This window comes from Furipterus horrens, unplaced genomic scaffold (genome assembly GCF_987537825.1).
Source record: "Furipterus horrens unplaced genomic scaffold, mFurHor1.1.pri manual_scaffold_4, whole genome shotgun sequence".
NCBI lineage: Eukaryota > Metazoa > Chordata > Mammalia > Chiroptera > Furipteridae > Furipterus > Furipterus horrens.
Genome location: NW_028327174.1, coordinates 170,095,408 through 170,103,359, shown reverse-complemented (window position 1 = coordinate 170,103,359; position 7,952 = coordinate 170,095,408).

The window sequence follows — 7,952 nt, the reverse complement described above, 5'->3', positions numbered from 1 at the left end:
TCAGGGTACTAACAGATGAGTTTTCTTGGTTCTAGACATGGAGATAAAATTATACCTCTTGGTCATTGCCAATACTTGAAGTTTTCCCACTTACAATAAATTGCCTCCAAATTTAATGCATCATGAAATCAAGAACTTGTTCTGCCACTTATGTTCCTAATTTTCTTCTAATTTGTATCTGTTTCTAGAATGGTAATAAAATCAATCTAAATCATGTTAAAAAAATAAGATTAGAGACTGCAGGTACACATGGAGTTTCATTAAAAGAGTATGTCACATAATCAGGATTATGAGATAACTAAAATGTAGTAATCTGCAAAATTATCGTGGGAAAATTAATGCTTGAATGATACAATCATATGACAATAATAAGCATAATGGTTTTGAATTTGTATGGCTTCCTATTAAGAAGTGATTATTAAGGGAAAAGGGCCAATTGAAAAGCAATGACTGGGATCTCTTGCCAGGTCCCAAACCAAAACAAATGATCTAATTACTATCATGTCTGAAAACAGAAATAGACATTGTGGTCTTGAGAAAGGGAATTATTTATCAGGTCACCAGAGGCATAAGGAAACCGGACCTTTTGGTGACACTAATTAAAGCCTTTGGAATACATGTGGATCAAAGGCAGAAAGGAAAAAAGGAAGAAAACACAAACCTATTGTGCTGAACTAAGCCTGGAGGCTTTAAAAACACAAAACAACCTGGTACGTTGAGCTTTAGACTTATGATGTGGTAACTTTTATTTAAATGCTCCCCTGCCCCCAATAATGCCCAGGCTTTTATTGATCCCTATGTTACAGTATGCCTTTTATTTGATGTGCCTTTATGGGTTTTAAGCAGTAGTAAGGATGATGACTACCATTTGTAAAGCATTATCTCAGTTTATCTCACTTGAGATACTGTATTAAGACAGTTTTGCTGCTTATGCAAACAAATACACTAAGAGATGGACACAAAATAGTATTCACATATTTTTCCACTCACTGTAACTCAGAGAGGACTATCACTACCAAAAAGACTTTGCTCCAAGTTGAAATTTTGGCCTTACCTAGACACAGAAGCAGCAGACAGATGCTCTTGCCTTAGAAAAAAATAAATTTAAATTATACATTACTAAATATTCCATCAATGTCAATGAGTCTATTTTTATTTTTTGAAAAGATGATACGGCCTACAGCACTAGAAGTGGAATTATTACTTAATACAGTTTTCTTGAGGGCAACTAGGCAATGAATATGAAAATCTCAAATCTCTTATAATATATAAATACATATTCTGAAGATATCTCTCCAACAATATGAAAATACACATGTAAGCACATGAAATTGGTTAAATATACATACCAATGAAATGGAGAAGTTATAAAAAATAACATGGAAGACACCTATGCACTATGTGGAGTGATTTCTGGGAGACACTTGATTTAAAAAAGCAAAGTGCAAAAGAGCATATGGAGTAAGCTATGTTTTATATAAGGAGGAGAATAACAAAACATACACATACCTGCTTATCTTAAAAACAAACAAACAAACAAACAAAAAAAAAACATAGGAGGATTAACCGGGACTCAGGGAAGCTGACTGCCTACAGAAGGTAAGGAGGTACAGGGTTGAAGGAATATGAAACAGAGGGACATTTCTCTTAGTGGACCTTTTTATATAGTTCTGACTTTTGGAAACATGTTAATGTTCTGTAGTCATGTAATAAAATTAACAAAGAAAAGATGGAAAAAAATATATGAAACTGAAAGCAAACTGAAAAAATAAAAGAACTCAGTTGTATATCCAATGACTGTCGTGACTACACCGAAGGCGAGAAAGAGGAAGAACCAATCCAGAAAACATACACACAGTACAGTGAGACTTAACACAGTCTATCGGTTCTATGTCTTTAAGCGAAACTATGATACATATAATGAAACCAATTTTACCAGAGGCTAATTGATGTAAACAAGAGTTAAGTTCCTATGCATCTCATCAATGTTATAACAAAACAATGCTGAAAAAGATGACATTATTTAAGGACCTGTGTTATTTGGCAGGGTAGGAGAACTACAAATACACTGAGTTCTTTTTAGTAGGTTTGTTTGTGTAGTCAATAGAGGAAGCAATTTTGAAACAATTTTTAGATGTATAATAGGATTGAACTAAAAAGTAAATGTGTTGATGTTTGGCAGCCAGGGTTCTCACTGTGGAAGAGGGACTTACGAATATGGAATGGAGGGATGGATTAGAATTGAAGGTGTCAGTGTGAACTTATGACTTCTAAAACAAGTAGTTGATCCTCATGATCAGAAGGTGTCTCTTCTCACTAAAAAGAAGTTGTAACCCCCAAAGCAATACTCACACCAGTTTTGTGGTCATTTGCAGGTAAGTACAAAGCAGCAAAACCTTTGAGTCCCCTGACTTGCATGTTTTCAGTGAGGCGGCACAGGTGTCTCTCTGCCTTCTGGCTTCAACTCTCACACTATAAACAAGTATCCTTTTTACAGTCTATTTAGTGCCACACTTTCCCAATTTCTGTGCTTTTTGTCAGTGATTTTGCTGTTTAAAATGGCCCCTAAGTGCAGTGCTGAAGTGCTGCCCAGTATTCCTTAGTCCAAAAAGGCTGTGATGTGCTATTGACCATGAATTCAACATTGATGAATCAACAAAATATAGTAAATAAGATGCTTCTAAAAAAATATATAAAACAAACTTATATATTGATCAATTAATGAAAATGTGATCAGAGGCTTGCAGGAACCTAACCCTGTATGTGCCTCTTCTTAGCAGTGCTCCAGTATTCTCTAATTCAGTGTTTGTGGCAGCTTTATGGAACATGACTACTGCAAATAAGGAGAATTTCCCATATATGTATGCATGCATATTTGCATATGCATTTGGCATATGGGTAAGTATATTTGCATACACATTTGTTATAGGTATATATACTGTACATGCATATATTTCCTATCTCTGACCGTGGGAAGTGCCCAGCAGCAAAAACATCCTAGAACCAGTGAGTACATCTAGAACTCAGATATTGGTTTCTAATACCATTCTCCACTAAAAAGAACCAGGGGTCCCTGGTAAGGTGGCTGATTCCAGGCAGGGGCAGGATGGGTACAAGATGAGCCTGGAATAAACTAGTAGGGAAGTTCTCAAAAAAATGATAGAGGCAGTCAGCTCAAGGGGGCTTTCATTAGTCAAGTCTGGGACAATTTGAACATGAAAGCAAATGAGTACAATAATGAATTACAAACTATTGGGAAATAAAATAGAAACTCATGAATCCATACACATTATTAATAAATGACAGAGAAGAGAGTTCTTGCTTACAGTAGAATGCTGAGTGTCAACTGATAAATATGGACATAGTTCCAGAGCTGGAAAATCATCATTTTTTAGTCATTATTATAAAGATTGGTTTAGGTAAGGATCAATTAATGCTAAATCTAGGGATAAATTTTGATGAAGAGCTAGATATTTGAGTGTTTTTCTACAAGCTGCTGGGAGCTCCAAGAGAAAACAATAACCATACACAGGAAAATTAGACAATACTAGATGATCAAAATTAATGTCACAGCAAGGGACATTTACCTCCAGATGTGATACCCTGAAAAGCATACAACAGCAGGTTATGCTGAAAGTGCATAACCAGAATCTAATCATGAAGAAACACCAAACAGATGTGCAATGAGAAACCTTCTATTTTCTCAAAGAGTTGGGGGGACCTCTATTCTCTTAAAATGTTAATGTCATAAAAACACAAAAAGACTGTGAAAATGTCCCAGATTAAAGGAGACTAAAGAGATATAACAACCAAATGTGATGCATAATCCTAATCTGCATCCTGTACTGGAGAAAATGCTATAAAAATATTATAGATATTAGTGAGTAGAATCTGAACAACAGATTAGTTGACAGTATCATCTCAGAAGTAAGTTACAGAAGTTGATAACTGTACTGCGCTTGTGTAAGAGAATATCCTTATTCTTAGAAAATATATACCAAAGTATCTGAGAGTTAAATGTTAACAATAAATGCATCTGAGTAAAGGGCATAAAAATGCTCTTTGTACTATTTTTATTCTTGGAACTCTTTTGTAAGTTTGAAGTTATTTGCAAGTAAAACATCTTAAAACACAAAAGAATAAAAACTCTCTGGTTGTTTCAACAATCTCAGTTGGGGAATGTTTTTCAAGGGAATTTTAAGGAGAGTTGCAAAGTGAGTGTAATAATAGAATGTTTGCTGTCATGCTATTTACAAAATTGGAAAGTTGGAAACAATTTAAGTGCTCTATAATAGAGACTGATTAAATAAATTGGTATAATAGCATAACATGCCAACATTAAAAATGATGTGGTAAGATTCACATTATATTAAGTAATAAAATAGAGTTGAAAAATGGTATTTACCATATAATCATGGGGGTGTTTGTTTACAGGCTGGGTTTCCCCATGAAGTGGATTTTGAAAAGGATTTGTATGTGGGTGATTTTTTTGAGAAGCGTTCTGAGAAATATCAGCTCTAAGGGTAAGTGGGAAGGAGGACTGGGCAAAAGGAGAGGTTGAAATTAGTATAGTTACAACAGGGGTCTTAGCCAACCACAGAGACCTTCTCAAGTTGAAGCTGGGAATTTCCTTCAGAATTGTCCCAAATTGAGACCCCGATGTATGCTCAGTACATCAAACAGTGTCTGGCATACAGGAGGTGCTCAATAAGTATTGCTGAAGAAAGGGAGGAAGGAAAAATGTAAATTCATTTCAAATACAGTTTCCATGAATCTGAATTTTTAGGTCCCACTTTGAATCACAGAATGGCTTTATTGCTCTGGAAAGAGTTCTTATTATATCCATTTAACATATTTTTTTTGTGTTATTAGCACAATATATTTATACATTCTCATTCTGAAAACTTCAGCCTGCATTTTTGTAGAACCATAAGAAATTGCTATTTTTGTAGGCCAAAGTGATTGAACATTAGCAATTTTATATGATGTGATCTCATATAATCTCATTGTAAAAAATTTAAACCTTAGAACTATAAAAAGTAACACATGAAGTCTTCCTTTATTCCCCACATTCTCAATCCCACCAAGGGGTCACCACAGTTACAACTTGGTTTATAAACTTCCATTTGTTTTCTGGGCACAGACATTTTTGCATTTGTAGCATGTACAAACAGAAGGCTTAGTTTTTATAAAAACATACTCTACATTATGTCCTTAAATTCTTTCCAAGTCTGATTACTTGCAGTGGCTACATACTATGATTAACATAATTTACCATAATTACTTTAATTTATCCCATCCTTTCCTCTGCTGATGGACATTCAGATTGTTGTCAATCATTCACCATTGTTACAGTGGCCATTTACTAATATAATGAAATAATCTTTTATGTAGTATTGCTGTGATATGGATTCCTACAGGTGGAAATGTGAGGCAAGAGTCTCAGAAAGGTTTTACCAATTTAAACTCCCATCAAAATTTCTTGAGCGTATGTGTTTTCCCACATCCTGACAATCACTGAATATTATCCATTAAAAAAAATAATCTTTCTTCACCTTATCTTACAGATGAAAGCAAACTCATTTTAATTTGCATATCTCTGTATTTGTTTTCTATGAATTGCCTATTCATGGACTTGGTCAATTTTTCTACCTGATGGTTTGTGTTACTCTTATTGATTTACAGGAGTCATTTAAATTAATTCTTTGAAAGTCAGATATGGGAAATATTCTCTTCATGTTTGTTCTTTTGTCTCAATTTTCTCTTAGCCTTTGTAAAATACAAAAATCTTTTAAAAAATTTTATGCTGTCAAATATAAAAATCTTTTTGCTTTATGGCTTTGGGTTTACTATGATCTTAAGAAGACCTTTCCTACATTAAAACAAAAAAAAATTCTGCTATTTATCAGGCATTGCAACAGGTGATGAGAATATTGAATACATGACTGAATGAATAAATTAGAAGGAAGTGTAGGAGAATATGTTAGGTTGGAGAGGGCAACACTGTATTACAAATAATACAAAATAGACCCATCTCCTGCTTCATATCCCAAATTAAATCTTACTTTTACAAATTTTACAAAAGCATGCCTGGTAGGAATAAAAAATAGTACAACTATGTTGAGAAACAGTTGGGCAGTTTCTTTTAATGTGTTTCTTAAATCAGAATACCCTCAGCATGGCCATTTTTCTTCACACCTGCTTGGGGTAGTAGAAAGGCATTGCCTGAGGCCCTCTTACCAGCCCCTGCAGCCGGTTCCTCCACAAGCCTTTGCTTCGGAGCCACTCCTAACCTGTATGTCCCACCAAGCAGAGAAAACTGCTGTCGTTGCTCTGAAAGGACATCACTTTTAAGGGATGATGTAGGTCTCAAAACACCTAAAGGCACCTTTTTACTGCTTTGCTCAGTTCTAGGAGGCTTTTAAAAAATTGGTAATATTTCCTTCTCAACCTCAAATCACATTAAAATTCATGATACTATGAGTCCATAATGATCTACAACCCCAGTCAGTGCAGGACACGGATGATTAGTGGTTTGAATGCCTAAAATTACAAGAGGCATCTACTTTAGAATAAGAATTTTTCCTACTTCCCTTTGTCCTACAACAGGCTTGCCTTTCAAAGGTTTCAGATGACTTTCCAACATAGGATTGCTAGACTTAGCAAAAGACAAGTAGCTCAAAACCAAAACACCAGGATGTCCAGTTAAATTTGAAATTGAGATAAACAGAAAATAATTTTTTAGCATTTGACCCATGCAATATTTGAGATACATTTATACTAAACATCTATTTGTTTCCTATCTGAAGTTCATATATAACTGACAACCCTATACAGGTATCAAAAGGACTCTATGAGTCAGAAGTCTTTGAGCTGTTTGTGGTAAAAACCCAGCTCATGTTAGCTTAAGTAAAATAGGGAATTAATTGTATGATATAATTGAAAAGTCCAAGAATAATGCTGGCTTCAGATATGGATGGATCCAAATCAAACAACCTCATCAACATGAGGTGTTTGTCTCTGTCTTTTTCAACATATTAGACCAATGTCTCTACATGGTGGCCCTAAGCAGCTCTAGTAAGGGCTGCCCTAGTGGAAAAAAGAACATCTCTGTCCCAGTAGCTCCAGCAAATGTCCCATTATGGAGTTTCATTTAGATAATTGGGTCATGTACCCATCTGTGAACCAATCACTACTGCTTTTGGAATTGGACATTGTATTAGCTTTCTATGGAAGCTATAACAAATTACCAAACCCAGATAACTTGAAGCAACAGGAGCTTTATTCTGTCATGGTAAAGGCTCATGGGGAGACTCCATCCCAAGCTTCACCCAGCTTCTGGTGGCTCCAGGTGTTCCTGGGCTTGGAACTCTAATCTCTGCCTCTGTGGCCACATAGCTTCCACCTCTCTCTGTCTCAATACTCACTTTTATGATTGTATTTCAGGCCTACCTGGATAACCCAGAATAAGCTCTTCCTTTCAAATTCCTTAATCATACCTTTTGCCTTAGAAGGTAATATTCACAGGTTCTGGGGATTAGCATATATATGGCAGAGGTGCCTCACACACCCTAGGCTTGGTTGGAAGTTGCTCTGTCCAGCAGAGGCTTCGTGACCACAGCGGAAGAAATTTATACCCAGAACACTTCTTTATGTCTGGGGGAAGGAAGGTGACTGCCTCTCTAGTGGAGAACAGCAGCTAGACTTTCGTCCCTCATGCTTTTTATCGAGAAGGATACCATGGGAGATACAAGATCAACATTCATAAATCATCAATAGCTTTCAGGTACCTAGGTTACAATCAACAATAACTGATTACAAGTTCCAGTACAGCGGGTACAACGAATAATCTGTGCCAGGGTCTATTAAACATTTTGACCCCACATTGGCATTAGATACAAGGCTTCAAATACTCCCTGCTAGAGATTGTTTATACTTAATTATAAGATAAA